The sequence below is a fragment of the Nomascus leucogenys genome, chromosome 18 (assembly GCF_006542625.1).
Source record: "Nomascus leucogenys isolate Asia chromosome 18, Asia_NLE_v1, whole genome shotgun sequence".
Taxonomy (NCBI): Eukaryota; Metazoa; Chordata; class Mammalia; order Primates; family Hylobatidae; genus Nomascus; species Nomascus leucogenys.
In genome coordinates, this window is record NC_044398.1 from 9,427,170 (window position 1) to 9,447,147 (window position 19,978).

Sequence of the window (19,978 nt, forward strand, 5' to 3'; positions counted from 1 at the left end):
TGGAGAGGATGTGGAGAAATAGGAACACTTTTACACTGTTGGTGGCACTGTAAACTAGTTCAACCATTGTGGAAGTCAGTGTGGCGATTCCTCAGGGATCTAGAACTAGAAATACCATTTGACCCAGCCATCCCATTACTGGGTATATACCCAAAGGACTGTAAATCATGCTGCTATAAAGACACATGCACACGTAGTTTATTGCAGCACTATTCACAATAGCAAAGACTTGGAACCAACCCAAATGTCCAACAATGATAGACTGGATTAAGAAAATGTGGCACATATATACCATGGAATACTATGCAGCCATAAAAAATGATGAGTTCATGTCCTTTGTAGGGACATGGATGAAACCGGAAACCATCATTCTCAGTAAACTATCGCAAGGACAAAAAACCAAACACCGCATGTTCTCACTCATAGGTGGGAATTGAACAATGAGAATTCATGGACACAGGAAGGGGAACATCACACTCCGGGGACTGTTGTGGGGTGGGGGGAGGGGGGAGGGACAGCATTAGGAGATACACCTAATGCTAAATGACGAGTTAATGGGTGCAGCAAACCAACATGGCACATGGATACATATGTAGCAAACCTGCACATTGTGCACATGTACCCTAAAACCTGAAGTATAATAAAAAAATAAAATAAAATAATTACTGAAGGAGAGACATGCAATTGGGCTGCAAAAACAACTAGAACCAAGGCCCTGACCACAACCAGGAATCTCTCCTTCTCTTTCCGTGTTATTTCTGCTTCTCTTGGAATTTTAGCTTCATTCTCCCAGACTGGCTTCTTGTGCCTTGCTTGAGTCCTCACCACTGGCAACTCTTAAAATGACATCTTTAACTTCCCCTGTGCCCTCTTCCTTTTTTTCTCAATTTGAAAAATCTTCAAGAGCGACTCTGATTGGCTCAGTTTGAGTCAGGGCCACACTGTGGTCAGGGGAAGAGGGCATTATACAATGAAATGCCCACAAGAAAAACTTGGCTGGAGTAAGGAATGTGTATTAGTCAGCTCAGGCTGACATAAAATACCACAGACTGGGTGGTTTGTACAGAAATTTCTCATGTTTTGAAGGCTAGTAGTCCCCAGTTCAGTATCTGGGGAGGGTTCTCCTCCTGGCCTGCAGATGGTCACTTCCTTGCTGTGTCCTCACGTAGCCTTTCCTTGTTGCCTGTGTGGAGAGAGAGAGAGAGAGAGAGAGAGCGAGCAAGCTCTCTTGTACCTCTTCTTAGAAGGACACTAATCCTATTAGATCAGGAGTGACCTTTATGACCTCATCTAACCTTAATTACTTCCTTACAGCCCTCATCTCTGAATACAGCTACACTGGAGATTAAGGCTTCAACATATGAATTTGGTGGCTGGGGACACAAACACTCAGTACATAACAGGATGGGTCAGTGATTTTCTAAGGAAGACAATTGCTGCTACCAGAAAAGGGAAGCAGGGCTTGAATGATGAAGCAATAAATGGCCTAAGTACTTGCTGTCAAGCCCTGGACTACAGTTACTCAAAATTTCTTGTTAGATGTGGAAATGTAGATGTTAACAACCAACAGAGATGCAGTGGGGCTAATATTCTCTTATGAAAGACATGGAGACTGACAAGAATGCATCACTCTTGCCTCGGAGCTGAAAGAAGATCTTTGCACCAGCAGGTGGCTCCTCAAGAGGTTGTTTGGGTTCTTATTTGGTACACACATGAAAAAGTAAGTTGAGCCGCTGCTCCATACCACCAATTAATAGCGAAAATAGTTTTATACTGGAAAACCTGTAAAGCATCAGATGCCCACCAGTGCCATTAAAATTATAACTGTCAGGAAAGCCAGAGAATATTTAAACTGTGCACTCTGATCTACCCTCCAAAATCGATCCATTGCAAAATATGATATGACATAATTGGTAAGTTAAAACGTGCCATATAGAAGTATTGGTTACAACACAATTAAATGTTAGAGCAAATCTCATTCTTCCAGAATAGTATCTTTCATATTAAAATGTTGTTTGTGTGTGTGTGGCAGGGTCTTGCTCTGTCTCCAAGGCTGGAGGGCAGTGGCACAATCATAGCTCACTGTAACCTCAAACTCCTGGGTCTAAGAGATCTTCCTGCCTCAGCTCCCAAGTAGCGAGGCCTACAGGCATGGGCCACCACACCCAGCTAATTTTTAATTATTTTGTGGAGACTGGGTCCCACTGCATTGCCCAGGCTTGTCTCAAACTCCTGGCCTCAAGCAATACTCCCACCTTAGCCTCCCAAAGCACTGGCATTATAGCATGAGCCACTGTGCCCAGCTTTGATATTAAAATATTTGATCTGGATCTCTTCTTTTTTGGCAGTAATTGCAGGCCTGGTTTGGTTATCCATCAAGGGCACTGCTGATTCATGATAATAAAATCATGACACCTCCATATAAAAAATGTTTATTCTTCTACATGCTATGGAAAGGAGGTGCATCTCTATCTCATCCAAAATAGCTTCAAATCAGGGAGATTTGAATTAAAAGGAAAATGGACAGAACACACTCCTGAGATGAAAATTGCTATGTGATTAATCAAAAGAACACAACGATCAACTCTCACACTTGCAATCATTTTAAGTCTGTACATGTATCAGAAACAAAGAGTTTATTTTAAGCTCATCAGCTGAGCCCACAACTGATATCTGTGCCTAGAATCAAAGGCTGAGGAAAAGTGGATAAAAGCACTGAACTTGCTTCAGTTAGTCCTGAAAGCATTCTCCTCCAGGTGATGATGAGTAAAACAGCATTTATTTGCTCTTTAATTTGGCTCCCAGCCCCCAAAACCCAGAGTTGCAATCAAGAAGCACATATTTTACACGAATAAGGTAAAATAAATGTGTAATAATAAGGTAACAGATATTCCTTTTTAAAGAATAAAGGATGTCCTTTCAAGCAATGAAACATTTTCACTTTAAAGCTTAGGAAATATATATGTTCTTTATAAAGAAAAAAAAATGCAGGGTTCTCTTGGGTGCGAGTTATATACAAGCTCACTCTGCATCCACGTTTTAATACTAAGCTGTGTAGGCTATTACAGCCTTCCTGGACTTAATCCCTCAAAATCTTCATAGTGATGGAAGAAGCACTTCTATCTTGTGTGTTTGTGTGTGCGTGTGTGTGTGCATGCTCATATGCACATGTGTGCATGTGAATATTACATAGCACAGCTTACTCCAAATAAATCCTCAAAATATTCGCACTGAATCTCCAGTGTTTCTATTCTTTACTATCCCCCATCTGGTTGAAGAATCCAAAAGTCATAACCAATTCTCAAATATTTTCTTTGAAAACCTGCATCCTGGTTGTTGGTTCCCCATCTTGTTTTTATCTGACTCTACCATTTCTTGATATTCCAGTATAAATTTCCAACTTAATATCCCGCCACAAGGACGTTAACACAATTGCCAACATATGAGCTGAGCTGTCTTGGCAATGCTCGGTTTTCAGGATGCCATTCAGATAATCCAGACAGTGCTTACATTGGAGGTTTGTTTAATTTTATTTTTAAAAAACTTTAATTGAAATCAATACAAAGTACTCAAAATTCTCACAGAAAATATATTGACTTTATAGATTATGTTTCTGGACATAGTTTGAAAAACACTAGAATAATCACATTCTGGGTCTAGCCAAATGGGATTCTGCCATTACTTTGATAAAGGTGAACTCATTGGAAAGAAACCTTCCTAAGATGTTTTATCTGGACTGTAAGATTTTCTATTTGTTTGCTCGTTTGGTCAGCTGTGCAGTTAAATAGCTGATTAGCATCTTTAGATACTCAGTGTTTGGAGTGTTGAGTTTGATTTCTAAAACTAAACAGTCTGAACCCCTCCTGCCAAGAAGCCATCAAGATCTTAGCTTCACACATCTGGTACCTGCTTCTCATAGGCTGCCCTTATGGCCAAGTATTTTATCCAAACTCAGTTATTCCTACATCAATTTATTAAACCTGAGGGTTTTTATAAGGTGATAAGGAATTTATAATAATATTTAAATTTGACTTAAGCAAAAGGTTTGGATAGTCTTTTCATGTTCTCATTTTTCCCTCTAAACTGGCCAAGGTTTATTTTGAAGCAGGCACTTGGATGAGTACCACATTTGCATGACACAATGAAGATGGACCTATTTTAAGCTCAAATCATTGACAGAAAAGAAAAAAGGGATAAGCTTTCCATCCAGGCATCAGGAGCTAAGTTTTAAACAGGCTTTTGCTAGCAATAGGTCACAAGAGAGTTTTAAAGGTTTGGTTAACCCCACTTCTCTCAGCTCCCTAAGCTCATGGTCTGGGTATGGGTAACGGACTGTGGGCCAGCATGGCTACATATTAAAATGTGTTTATTTTTCCATGGGGTAAAAAATCATACTGAGGATGGTGATTAGGAGAGAGGCTGGAAGCTTCCACAATGTAGTCACCCAGGGGGTGAGTGAAATAATATGAAATATTTCCCTAAGCCACTATATACACCACCATCATCTCAGTTCATAGGTGCCTTTTGTGAGAAATTTTTTACTTAAAGAATGTTTTATAGCTAATCAATTTTCTTCTTCCCTTTGATTCTGAGTGGGGCCTATCAGACCACTGCTATGCCCCAAATTCAGGTCCCCAGAGACCTGAATAACTCCACTGTAATAAATGCATAATCAATAAATGTTAAATACTCTTATGAAATCATAAGAAAGAAATTGACAATATAGTAGAAAGATGGGCAATGATATTTCTAAGAGGGGCTCTGCGAAGACAGGATTGACCAAGAGGAGAGGAAAGCTTCCTCTTATTATTTCTAGCACAGGTCCCCCCTGTGGCTACCGCATCTATAATCACACTTCTTGTCAGTCATGACATAAAATTAATTAAGGAAAAATATGTGATTGATTTTTTAATAATTAAAGAAGAATAGGAGATTAGAAATAAAGTAACATTAAAACACTGAGAATAAGGGAGAAGGAAAGAGTAAAGTACAAATTGAAATGGGAGAATAAAAATCCCAGTGAAGACAAGAGATTAACAGTTGAAAATAATAAAAGAAAATACATGACGTTTAGAATAAAGTATAAAAGGCCAGTGGTCAATGAGATTAAAAAATAAAATCCTGAAAGCAAAAGAGATAAAGGATGAAAAACCCATGAAACAAAATTTTAGACAAAAATCCATATAAATGTGAGAGATTAAGGATTAAAAGCAAGAATTAGGACATATAAAGGTAAAAGTAGGAAATATAGTATATGAAAAAGGAGTATTAAGGAAAATTATATTTAAAGGCCTAAATATGAAAACTTTAGAGAAATCATTGAATAGAAATGTCAGGGCATGAGGATGGACCCCAACTGAGGGTGATATGGCATAGTCAATAGCTCTTGGGCTGAGCCTCTTGCCCTTCATAAGGGGCTTCCTTTTAAGTGCGTGGTCTTTACAGGTGAGGCACCAAGGATATGGAGAACAATCTTATAAACTTAGGTCCCTTGAGTCTCCCTAAAGAATAAAACAGAAAATCCTGAAGTTGACTGGCCTCTCAACACTTACAAGGCAAGCCCCGTAGAAAAGTTAGGATTCTTTTTCCCAAAAGACAAAGGCAGAGGGAAAAGTGATTAAATCCTATAAAATCAGAAGCCGTAGAGAAGGGATGAATATGGATCTATTTTTAAATCCAAATCTTCTTATACCATCCATGAGAAAGAGTCAAAGTTAAGACAATTGATAAGAAGGCATTGTTACATGGAGGTTAACACATATGGAACTCATAGCTCAAAGAATTAGTATAGATAAAACTTAAATAGTTGCCAAAAGGATTTGGAATACATGTAAATTTACCAGAATGCAGAGGAAAAGCACTGGAAGACATGACTGGAATCTAATCCCATCTCTGCCATCTAGCTGATTGTGTGACCTTAGGTAAAGCATTTTATGTTCTTGCATCTTACATAACTTGTGCATCTGTAAGATAAATTAAAAGGTTTGGTTTGATATTCTCTAAAATTAACATTTGAAGTTGATATTAAGAGAAATGAGCTTTCTCATATGCTGAATATTTGGATGAATGGGTCATAGATCTGGGTCTGTAAATAGGAATTGAAATATAATTCTTAGAAGGGCCAGAAGGTTGAGTATATGAGAGAAATGACCAGATACAAGACAGCAAGGGTTGATGGGGCTGTGAACAACTGGAAATACATGTCTCCTCTAAAGGGCATGGTGCTTCTCAGCTATGCCTGATATTGTTATGTAGAAATGTAGGCAGCCAATTCTTTAGATTGTTTTTGTAAAGAAGCCAGAAATCTTTTACAATGTGATATCTCCTGATTGTTAATACCACTAACTTATTTTAAAAATTGAAAAATCACTAGGTGAGTCAGCTGAAAAACATCTGCCAGCTCAGTTTGGACTATGGGTCACTGTTTACAAACTCACTGATCTACTGCCCCAATCCTTACATCTGCCTCAAAAGTTCAGATCAGGTCTTTACCTAAGCACTGCTGGCCCAAGGCAGAAGTGAATTTATGGAAACTTTATTTCTCCAGCCACTAGATTTATTCCTGTAAGGTCAGAAGTTACATTTTCTCTCTCATTTCTTATTACAGTGACTTGCATATTCTCCTTTTTTTCTTGTTCAATCAAGCTAAAAGTTTGTCAATTTTGTTGATCTTTTCAAAGAACCAAATTTTGATTTCATGTATTCTTTCTATTGTTTTTCTCCTCTTTATTTTACTCATTTATGTGCATCTTTATTTTCTACCTGCTTGGTCTTCTTTTTCTAGGTTTTTTTTACAAGATTATGTTATTGATTTGAAATCTTTCTTTTTTCATAATATAGGTGCGTATAGCTATAAATTTCCCTCTAAGAACTGCTTTAATTGTATCTACAAGTTTTTATGTGCTGTGTTTTCATTTCCATTCATCTAGGTGTATTTTCTTACTTCTCTGGTGATATTTTTTTGACCCATTAGTTATTTAGGAGTGTGTTATTTACTTTTCACAAATTTTTGAATTTTCTAAATTTCTCTCTGTTATACATTTCTAATTTCTTTCCATTATGAATGTAATACATAATTTGTAAGATTTCAATCCTTAAAAATTTATTTTGATTTGTTTTATAGTCTAACATATCATGTATCATGAAGAATGTTATATATGCATTGAGAATAATGTATATCCTGCTATTGTTAGGTGTAGTTGGTTTATAGTGTTTTCAAGTCTTCGTTTCCTTATTGGTCTTCTGTCTGGTTGTTCTATTTGTTGTTGAAAGTAAGGGTATCAACATCTCCAACTATTATTGTTTAATTATCTATTGCTCTTTTCAACTCTGTCAGTTTTTGCTTTAAATATTTGGGAACTCTGTTGTTAGGTACTTTTATATTTATAATTGTTATGTCATCTTGACAGATTGGCCCATTTACCATTTTAAAATGTTCTTCTTTGTCTCTAGTAACGATTTTTGTCTTAAAGTCTATTTTGTTTTTGTTTTTGTTTTTTATTATTATACTTTAAGTTTTAGGGTACATGTGCAAAATGTGCAGGTTTGTTACATATGTATCCATGTGCCATGTTGGTGTGCTGCACTCATTAACTCGTCATTTAACATTAGGTGTATCTCCTAATGCTATCCCTTCCCCCTCCCCCCTCCAGAGGGAATCCTCCCTAACTCATTTTATGAGGCCAGCATCATCCTGATACCAAAGCCGGGCAGAGACACAACCAAAAAAGAGAATTTTAGACCAATATCCTTGATGAACATTGATGCAAAAATCCTCAATAAAATACTGGCAAACCGAATCCAGCAGCACATCAAAAAGCTTATCCACCATGATCAAGTGGGCTTCATCCCTGGGATGCAAGGCTGGTTCAACATACGCAAATCAATAAATGTAATCCAGCATATAAACAGAACCAAAGACAAAAACCACATGATTATCTCAATAGATGCAGAAAAGGCCTTTGACAAAATTCAACAACCCTTAAAGTCTATTTTGAACAATATGCAATCACTAGCTTTAGGCATCTTCCTCTACCCTTTCCTCAACTTTTGCTTGAGATTATATAAAAATTATTTATGTTTAATGGGCTCACAGTGTTTCCTGTTCCCTGACTCCTGGCAAATTACCACCTTTTTCTTGCTTACTCTTCTGAGAAGTAAAAGAATCAAAAGTCAAATGAGGATTATTTTAAGTAATAAAGACAGTTTTAATGGAGGAAGAGGTAATTGATGTGATGGGACACATTATATAGAACTGCGGAGGAGTGAAATGATGAGAAGACCAAGATGGCATTGATAGATTGATGTGGTTAACGGGGTTATTTGAGTCTAGGAAAGTGAGACATTCCCAGAACATTCAACATGATAAAGAATGGGAGTGAAAAGAGAAGGTATTTTAAGAAATTAGGCTGTGAGGTTTGTGCTTTTTTCCACTTAATTGTTTAGGAGAGGTGCATAAATGTTGAAATTCTTTTGGGGGCAGTGCTTCTTAAAACAGGATGCCTCTCAGACACTGAGCCGTATGTGATATGGCTAACCAAGTATTACATATAAATAATAATTCTCCAAGGGAATTCTGAAAGGAGAAGACAGTAAAGGCAGAGGCCACACTTCTGAAGAGATATTTAATGTTAGAGTAGGGGAAATCTATAGTTCAAAAAAATTCAGTATTATGCTTAGGTAAATGCTTACATCATATACATTATAAGATAGATATATATTTAACTTTTTAAGAAATTGTCAAACTGTTTTCCAAAGTGATTATAACAGTTTTCATTCCTACCAGCAATGTATGAAAGTTCCAGTTTCTTTACATCCTCAACAACACTTGTTGTTATAGTCAGTCTTTTTAATTTCAGCCATTCTAGTAACAATATTGCAGTACTTTATTAGGAATTTAATTTGTATTTCCCTAATGACTGATGATGTTAGACATGCCTTATTGTGCCCATGTTGTCTTTATATCTTCAAAGGTGAAGTGTAAGTTCAAATCTTTTGCCTATTTTTAAAAGTTCTGAATGAAATCCTTTATCAAGTATATGTTACATAAATATTTTCTCCTAGTTTGTGGCTTGCCACTTCATTATCTTATCAGCGTTTTGCAAAGAGCAGAAGGTTTAAATTTTGATGAAGTCCAACTTATCAACTTTTATTAACAGGGGTTCTGGTTTTATAGTTAAGAAATTTTTACTTAAATGTTTTCTTCTATACTCTTTATACTTTTAGATTTAATGTCTAGGTCTGTTATCCATTTTGAGTTAGTATCTGCATATAGTATAAGGTATGGATTGAAGTTTTTTCTTTCTTTTTTTTTTGCATATAGCTATCTGTGGGAAAACAGTTCTCCATGACTCTCACATTTCTGGATATCTTATCAGAAAAGGCATCTTTGTTCAGAAAGGCATCGATATTTTCACGGATGTTTGTATAGCCAATAGCCTTGGGAAATAGAGAAGTGTCTCTCTTCATAGCAAAGGGCAGATTTGTTATCTGTCCAAAATAATACAGACAATTTCTTCTTTTTGGGTAAGTATCAGGAAGGTTTACTACCTTTTATAGAACATTCAAGGTCCTTAAGTTCAGAGGTCTTCAGTTGTGACACAATTCCCATGTGTCCAAAGCCACATCACATTGCTGGAGAGGCAGGGGAGATGAGAGTAACTGTGTTCTTTTTTCAAACATGTGTCTTTCCTAGACTCAGTAACCCTTTTAATCTGCCCTAAACCCCGTCAGTGTATTTTTCATCTCCATTATTGGAGTTTTATCCCTAGAATTTCAAATATTTAAAAATCTTCCATGCTTCTACCTACTTTTTTGAACATATGAAATATACTTACAGTAAATATTTTACTGTCCTCGTCTATGAATTCTAACATCTGTGTCAGTTTCCATTGATTTTTTCCTTCATTATGCATTATATTTTATTGCTTATTTTCTGCTTATTTTCATGCATGTTTTTATTACATGCCAGACATTGTAAATTTTACCTTGTTGTGTGCTTGATTTTTTTTATTCCAATAAAAATAAATGAGCTCTGTTCTGAGATGCAGTTAATTTACTTAGAAACTGTTGGCAAATTTTGGGTCTTGCTTTTAAAATTTGTTAGGCAGGGATCAGAGAAGGGTTTATTTCACAACTAATTGTTCCTTACTACTGAGGCAATATCCTTTTGAGTGCTATACTCAATGTCCCATAATTTTTTATTTATATAAATTTATGGGGTACAAGTGCAATTTTGTTACATGTATAGATTGCATAATGGTCACATCCTGGCTTTTAAGGAATCTATTACCTGAATAACATACAATGTACCCATTGAGTAATTTCTTATCCTCCACCCCCTCCCACTCCCTCACCCTTCTGAGTCTCCATTTTCTATCATTCTGCTTCCTACATACATACATAAACATTTTTTAGTGCCCACTTATGAGTGAGAACATGTGATAGTTGTCTTTCTCTGTCTGGCTTGTTTCATTTATAATGATCTCCAGTTCCATCCATGTTGCTGCAAAAGATATACCTTTATTCTTTTTTATGGCTGAATAGTATTTCATTGTGTATATGTGTCACATTTTCTTTATTCAGTCTTCTGTTCAAGGACAGTTAGGATGATTCCATGTCTTTGCTATTGTGAATAGTGCTGTAATAAATATAAGAGTGCAGGTATCTTTTTGATATATTGATTTGTTTTCCTTTGGGTAGACACCAAGTAGTGGAATTGCTGTATCAGATGATAATTCTATTTTTACTTCTTTGAGAAATTTCAACACTGTATTCCTCAGAAGCTGTGCTAATTTACATTTACACCAACAGTGTATAAGCGTTCCCTTTTCTCTGCATCCTTACCAACATCTGTTCATTTTTGACTTTTTAAATAATAGTAATTCTGATTAATGTAAGATGATATCTCATTGTGGTTTTAATTTGCATCTCTCTGATAATTAGTGATGTTGAGCATTATTTCATATATCTGTTGGCCATTCATATGCTTTCTTTTGAAAAATGTCTGTTCATGTCTTTTGCCCACTTTTAATTTTTTTATTTAGTTTTTTTCTTTCCAACTTTTATTTTAGGTTCAAGGGTTACATGTGCATGTTTGTTACATGAATAAGTAGTGTGTCATGGGGGTTTGATGCACAGAGAATTTTTTCACCCAAATAATCAGCATAATATCCCAATGGGTAGTTTTTCAATCTTCATTCTCCTTCTACTCTCCACCCTCAAGTAGGTACTGATGTCTGTTGTTTCATTCTTTGAGTTCATGTGTACTCAATGTTTAGCTCCCACTTGTAGGTGAAAACATGCAGCATTTGGTTTTCTTTCCCTGCATTAACTCACTTAGGATAATGGACTCCAATGCCATCCATGTTACTACAAAGGATATGATTTTGTTCTTTTTTATGGCTGTGTAGTATTCTGTGTTGTATATGTACCACATTTTATTTATCCAGTCCACTATTGATGGGCATCTAGGTTGACTCCATGTCTTTGTTATTGTGAGTCACGCTGCAATGAACACATGCATGCATATGTCCCTATGGTAGGATGATTTACATTCTTTTGGTTATATACACAATAGGGATGGCTGGATCGAATGGTAGTTCTATTTTAAGTTCTTTGAGAAATCTCCAGACTGCTTTCCACAGCAGCTGAACTAGTTTACATTCCAACCATCAATGTATAAGCATTCCCTCTTCTCTGCAATCTTGCCAGCATCCATTATTTTTTTACTTCTTTTTTTTGCAGTTCTTTTTATTATTATACTTTAAGTTCTGGGGTACAAGTACAGAATGTATAGTTTTGTTACATATGGATACATGTGCCATGGTGGCTTACTGCACCCAACAACTCATCACCTACATTAGGTATTTCTCCTAATGCTATCCCTCCACTAGCCCCCACCCCTTGACAGGCCCTGGTGTGTGATGTACCCCTTGCTATGTCCATGTGTTCTCATTGTTCAACTCCCACTTATGAGTGAGAACATGCGGTGTTTTGTTTTCTGTCCTTGTGATAGTTTGCTGAGAATGATGGTTTCCAGCTTCATCCATGTCCCTGCAAAGGACATGAACTCATCCTTTTTTATGGCTGCATAGTATTCCATGGTGTATATGTGCCACATTTTCTTTTATTATTATTTTTTATTTTTATTTATTTATTTATATTTTTATTATACTTTAAGTTCTAGGGTATGTGTGCACAATGTGCAGGTTTGTTACATATGTATCCATGTGCCATGTTGGTGTGCTGCACCCATTAACTCATCATTTACATTAGGTATATCTCCTAATGCTATCCCTCCCCCCACCCCCCACCCCGCAACAAGCCCCAGTGTGTGATGTTCCCCTTCCTGTGTCCAAGTGTTCTCATTGTTCAATTCCCACCTATGAGTGAGAACATGTGGTGTTTGGTTTTTCGCCCTTGCGATAGTTTGCTCAGAATGATGGTTTCCAGCTTCATCCATGTCCCTACAAAGGACATGAACTCATCCTTTTTTATGGCTCCATAGTATTCCATGGTGTATATGTGCCACGTTTTTTTAATCCAGTCTATCATTGTTGGACATTTGGGTTGGTTCCAACTCTTTGCTATTGTGAGTAGTCCTGCAATAAACATACGTGTGCATGTGTCTTTATAGCAGCATGATTTATATTCCTTTGGGTGTATACCCAGTAATGGGATGGCTGGGTCAAATGGCATTTCTAGTTCTAGATCCCTGAGGAATCGCCACACTGTTTTCCACAATGGTTGAACTAGTTTACAGTCCCACCAACAGTGTAAAAGCGTTCCTATTTCTCCACATCCTCTCCAGCACCTGTTGTTTCCTGAATTTTTAATGATTGCTATTCTAACTGGTGTGAGATGGTATCTCATTGTAGTTTTGATTTGCATTTCTCTGATGGCCAGTGATGATGAGCATTTTTTCATGTGTCTGTTGGCTGCATAAATGTCTTCTTTTGAGAAGTGTCTGTTCGTATTCTTCGCCCACTTTTTGATGGGGTTGTTTGTTTTTTTCTTGTAAATTTGTTTGAGTTCTTTGTAGATTCTGGATATCAGCCCTTTGTCAGATGAGTAGATTGCAAAAATTTTCTCCCATTCTGTAGGTTGCCTGTTCATGTTATGGTAGTTTCTTTTGCTGTGCAGAAGCTCTTTATTTTAATTAGATCCCATTTGTCAATTGTGGCTTTTGTTGCCCTTGCTTTAATAATAGCCATTCTGATTGGTGTGAGATAGTGTCATATTGTGGTTTTGATTTGCATTTCCCCTAATGATTGGTGATATTGAGTACTTTTTCATATGCTTGTTGGCCATTTTGTGTCTTCTTTTGAGAAGTGTCTGTTTATGCCTTTTGTCAATTTTTTAATGAGTTTGTTTAGTTTTTGCTTGTTGATTTGCTTAAGTTCCTTATAGATTCTGGATATTAGACCTTTGTCAGAGATATAACTTGCAAATATTTTCTCCCTTTCTGTAGGTTGTCTGTATACTCTGTTGATAATTTCTTTTGGTGGATGGAAGCTCTATAGTTCAATTAGGCCACATTTGTCAATTTTTTATTGTTGCAATTGTTTTTGGAATTTTTGTGATGAAGTATTTGCTAGGGTCAATGTCCAGAATGGTATTTCTTAGGTTTTCTTCTAAGGTTCTTGTAGTTTTAGATTTTACATTTAAGTCTTTGATACATCTCGAGTTGATTTTTGTATATGGTGAAAGGTAGGGGCTCTGTTTTAATCTTCTGCATATGGCTAGCCAGTTATTCCTGCACCATTTATTGAATAATAAGTCCTTTCCCCATTGCTTGTTAATGCTGACTGTGTCGAAAATCAGATAGTTGTAGGTGTGCAGCTTTATTTCTGGGTTCTCTAACCTGTTCCATCAGTCTGTGTGTGTATTTTTGTACCAGTATCATGCTGTTTTAGTAACCGTAGCCTTGTAGTGCACTGTGAAGTCACTTTGCCCACTTTTTAATGGGATTATTTGGTTTTGTTGTTGTTGATTTGTTAGAGCTACTTGTAAATTCTAGATATTAGATGAATAGTTTGCAAATATTTTCTCTCATTCTGCAGGTGTCTCTTCACTCTGTTATTTCTTTTGCTATGCTTAAGCTTTTTAGGTTAACCAAGTCCTATTTGTCTATTTTTGTCTTTTGCTTGTGCTGTTAAGGTCTTAGTCATAGGTTCTTTTTCTAGATTAATGTTCAGAAGAGTTTTCCCTATGATTTCATCTAGTATTTTTATAGTTTTGGGTCTTACATTTAAGTCTTGAATCATTTTGGGTTTAGTTTTGTATGCAGTGAGAGAAAGAGGTCCAGTTTTATTCTTCAGCATATGGCAATTCAATTTTCCCAGCATCATTTGTTTAAATAGGTATTCTTTTCCCCACTGTGTGTTCTCGTTTGCTTTGTTAAAGATCAGTTGGCTATAAATATATGGGTTTATTTCTAGGTTCTCTATTTTGTTTCATTGATCTATGTGCCTATTTTCATACTAGCACCATGCTGTTTTGGTTACTATAGCCTTGTGATATAATTTGAAGTCAGGTAATGTGATGCCTCCAGCTTTGTTCTTCTTGCCTAGGATTGCTTTGGCTATTCAGGCTTTTTCTTTGGTTCTGTATGAATTTTAGGATTGTTTTTTCTAAACCTGTGAAAAATGACATTGGTATTTTAATTGGTATTACTTCGAATCTGTAGATTGCTTTGGGCAGTATGGTTATTTTAACATTAATTCTGATTTATGAGCGTGGGTGCTTTTCTATTTGTTTGTATCATCTATAAATTGTGACTATAACTGACTATTTCTTTTGTTTGCTTTTGTTGCTCTTATTTATAACTAAATTTTTATTGTGTGAAACCATCCCCACAATTTTATTGTGTGAAACCATCACCACCTGAATATGAAAATATTCAGGAACATTTTCATTGTTCCAAAAAGAAACCCTGTATCTATTAGTAGTCAATCTCTGTCGTTTTCTGGCCCTGCTCTGGAAATCACTAATTCTGTCTCTAGGTATTTGCCTATTCTGGACATTTCATATAAATGGAACCTTACTGAATGTGGCCTTTTGTCTGACTTATTTCACTTATCCTAACATTTTCCAAGGTTCATTCATGTTATAGCATGTATCAGCACTTTATTCATTTTCATGGTTTAATAATATTTCACTATATGGATATATCACATTTTATTTTTTCACTCATCTACTAATAGATTTTTAGATTATCCCTACTTTTTTGCTATTATTGATAATGTTGTTATGAAATTCACATACAATTTTTGTGTGAAAATGTATGTTTCCATTTGATATTGGAAACATGATATTAAATATCTTCTTGTGTGCTTTTTGAACATTTAATTGTATTTGGATAAATATATATTCAGATCCTTCAGCCATTTTAATTTGTCTTTTAATTGCTGAGTTATAAAAGTTCTTTGGATTTTCTGAATACTATACATTTATCAGGTACATGATTTGCAAATATTTTTTTCCCATTCTGTGGTTTCTCTTTTTACATTCTGGATGATGTCCTTTGAAGCACAGAAGTAAGTGTGTAATTTGAATTTTTATTTATTTATTTTTATTGCTTGTACTTTTGGTGTCATAGCTAATAAACTACCACTTAATACAAACTCACAAAGATTTACAACTGTGTTTTCTTCCAAGAGTTTACAGTTTTTGTTCTAACATTTAGGTCTTGAATCCATTTTGAGTTTTTTTTATAAAATGTGGAGAAAGTACAAGTCCAACTATTTTTTTCATCTGGATGTACAGATATCCCAGTATGATTGTTGGAAAGGTGGTTTTTTCCCTTATTGAATAGCAGTTAACCTAAAGGTGAAGATTTATTTTTTGAACTCTCAATTTTATTTCACTGACTTATATGTCTATTTTTATACTAACGCATAAATACAAAAAACCAAATACAAAAGCATTTATCAAAAATATCTGAAAATTTAAGAAAAGTAGATTGATTACAGGAGGAATTCACAACTTGAAGAAGTGACAACAAAGGGTTGAAATTCCTTTTTTCATTCTCTCTCTCTTTCATAACATTTACCTTAAGGGTGGGGCCTGATACCTGAGTGGCAAAGTGGCACAAGTGATGAATTCTTATAGAAACTCAGCCTTTGTGGTCAGAGAAATCAGGAAAAGAAGCCTCTCAGGGTAAGTGGATGAATAATTCAAATGAGGAGAGAAACTTCATTAATGTGGCTTTGCACTAAGTTTTGAAATCAAGAAGTATGAGTCCTCCAACACTGTTATCCTTTTTTCAAGATTTTTTGGTTATTCTGTGTTCTTGGCCTTTCCATATGAATTTTAAGATCAACATGTCAATTTACGCAAAAAGGCCAGCAGGAATTTTGGTATGGATTACATTGAATCTGCGTATCAATATGGAAGTGTTGACATCTTAACAATTGTAAGCCTTCCAATCCATGAACATGGAATGTCTATTTATTTATGTCTTCTTTAATTTTTCAATGATATTTTGTAGTTTTAAGTGTAAAAATCTTGCACTTCTTTTGTTAAATTTATTCCCAAGCATTTTATTCATTTTGATGTCATTGATAAAGAGAACTGTTTTGTTGGTTTTTTTTAGATAGTTCACTATTAGTACATAGATATACAGTTGATTTTGTATATTAATCATTTCCTGCAATCTTTTTGGACTCATTCATTTGTTTTCAAATGATTTCAAACATATTTTGATTTTTCATTCTTAGTTGAATACATTAAAAGTATTTTTAAAACTGCAAAGAAATGTTAAATCACTCTTAGTAACATATTTTAACTAATAATAATGTATGCACATTGTAAACTAAACTAAATAAGTAAATATTAAATCTAATTACAGGCTGGGTGCAGTGGCTCACACCTGTAATCTCAGCAATTTGGGAGGCTGAGGCAGGTGGATCGCCTGAGGTCCAGAGTTCGAGATTAGCCTGGCCAACATGGTGAAACCCCGTTTCTACTGAAAGTATACACATTAGCTTGGCGTGCTGGCACATGCCTGCATCCCAGCTACTCAGGAAGCTGAGGCAGGAGAATTGCTTCAACCCAGGAGGCAGAGGTTGCAGTAAGCCAAGATCACACCATTGCCTTCCAGCCTGGGCAACAGAATGAGACTCTGTCTCAAAAAATAATAATAATAATAATAATAAATAAATAAATCTAATTACAAATCCATATTTTGGTGTAAGACAAAAAGATAAAAAAAGAAGTTCAGTTAAAATTTTGTAATCCAAACTTAAAGTTGAAAATATAAACTCACAGTTTATAGTCACTCAGAAACAGTTTCCTAGCTCTAATCACTGAAAATACCTGAAATCTATAGCCTATGTAGTTTGTACAAATACCCCTAATACATATATAGTGTTTTTCTAATAATACACTTCTTTAAAGAAACCAGGGTTTCTTGAATCCAAATCAGGAGAGGGAAAATTATAAGATAAGCTTGACACATCTTGGTATACCAGAATAAAAGAAAACTATCAAAAATTACTGGAGTTATGAAAAAAGGACATGAAATCAATTCTGAGTTTAATAAAAATTATTAATATAGAAGTGCTAGTTCCAGCATGGTAGTCTGATCCTGCTTCTCACTAATTATACAAAACCTGAACTAAATACAAAAGCATTTATCAAAACACCTCTGAAAATTGAACAAAAGTAGATTGATTACAGAGAGGCAATTCACAACTTGAAAAAGTGACAGCACAGGATTGAAGTTTCTTTTTTCATTCTCCCTCTCTCTTTCATGACATTTACCTTAAAAGTGGGACCTGATACCTGAGTGGCAAAGTAGCACAAGTGATATATTCTGATAGAAACCCAGTCTTTGTGGTTAGATAAATTAGGAAAAGAACCTCCTCAGGGTAGGTGGATGGAGAATTCAAATGGGGAGAGAATCAGAGAAGGGGATCTCCTAATACTATTCATGGACTTATACAAATCTTAAGTTCTTTCTTGAGTTTTTAAACGTGCTGAGCAGACCCGGACCAGTATATCAATGTCCTTGAGAGCTGAGCTAAAATTTGAGCCATTGTTCACAGAAGGCAAGACAGAACTTATGGTCTGAACTTAAGCATGATGATTGCCTGATAAGTCAAAAACATCACTATTCTCCAAAGGATTACAGGACCCAAGGGCTATACAATATAATATTAATGATGTTCAGTTTTAAATCCAAATTAATCAAAATTCAAAGAACTCGAGAAATATAACCAATTCTCAAGGGAAAATACCATAAACAGAAGCTAGCTTTGGGATGACGCACTTGCTAGAATGATCATATAAGTACTTTACAGAAGCTAGTATAAATATACTCCACATAATGAAGGAAAATATACTCAAATAAATGAAAAGATAGGATTACTAAGCAAGAAATAAAAAGTATTTAAAAATAACTAATGAAAATTTTAGAACTAAACAAAATATCTGAAACTTTAAAAATTCACTAGATGAACTCGGTAACAGAATGATCCACACAAGAATGAGTCAGTGAATGTGGTAAGGATGAATCAATGGAAATCAGTACAAGCTATACAATCTGAAGAATAACCTTCCCTAAAAAGAGAAAACCAGGGAGACATAAATTGGGGCAGAAAAATTTCAAAAAATAATAGCTAATAACTTTGCAAATTTGTTTAAAGACATAATTTACAAATCCAACAAAGTCTATGAACCCCCAAACACAATAAACTAAACAAAAACTATGCCTACATACATTACAGGAAGATAATGGAAACCAAAGATAAAGGAAAAAATCCGAAAACATATAAAAAATAATACACATTACATAGTGAGAAACAATTATCACAATGATCATGGATTTCTCATCATAAACTATGGAGGCCAGAACACAGTGGAACAACATTTTAAAAGTAGAGAAAAAAAAATGCCAACAGAGAATCCTACATTCAGCAAAATTTTCTTCAGGGATGCAGGCAAAATAAAAGCTTTCTCATGGGAGGGAATACTAACAACTCAGGTCACAGGCTCTAAAGAAATGCCAAATCCGGTTTTTCTGGCTAAAGAGAAAAATATCAGGGGAAATTTGAACCTACAGGGATGATGGGAGAAGAATGGAAATGATAAATATATAGTTAAATATAAAAGACTATTTTTTCTTTCCCAAGTTTTTAAATATACATGAAGCTTTTGAAAATAAAAATGTTAACTATGTGTGAAAGGGCTTACAGTGCAAGAGGCTGTAATATGTAACACAATAGCATAAAGGTTAGTGGAGGAGGGGAGTTAGAGGGACCTATATACTTGCAAAGTTTCTACGTTTTACTTAAGTGGTATGATAACAACTCTAAGCAGGTATTAGCTGCTATATTAACTCTGTTAATTGCCCCTATTAACTACTATATTAACTCTTTGCTAGTATGTTACCTCTATTAACTACTACATTAACTGTAATATGGATATAAGTACTATAATCCCGATGGAAACCGCTAGTAAAACACAAATGATAATAGCTGAGAAGCCAATAGATAAAATGGAATATTTAAAAATATTCAAATCACTCAAAAGAAGGTAGAAAAGAATACAGAGAGAAGCCAAATACTGAGGAGGAAAACAGAAAAAAAATGGTAGACCTATGTCTCGTATAATACTATCAATAATTAATTAAATGTTATTCCAGACAGACAAGCAAGACCTTACTTTACACTGCCATCAAGATACATGTTTTTAATATAAAGCCACAGATAAGGTAAAAGTAAATGGGTGGGCCAGGCATGGTGGCTCACGCCTGTAATCCCAGCACTTTGGGAAGCCGAGACAGGAGGATCATCACCTCATGTCAGAAGTTTGAGACCAGCCTGGCCAACATGGTGAAACCCCATCTCTACTAAAAGTACAAGAAAAATTAGTCGGGCATTGTGGCAGCTGCCTTAATCCCAGTTACTCAGGAGGCTAAGGCAGGAGAATTGCTTGAACCTGGGAGGTGGAGGTTGCAGTGAGCCGAAATTGC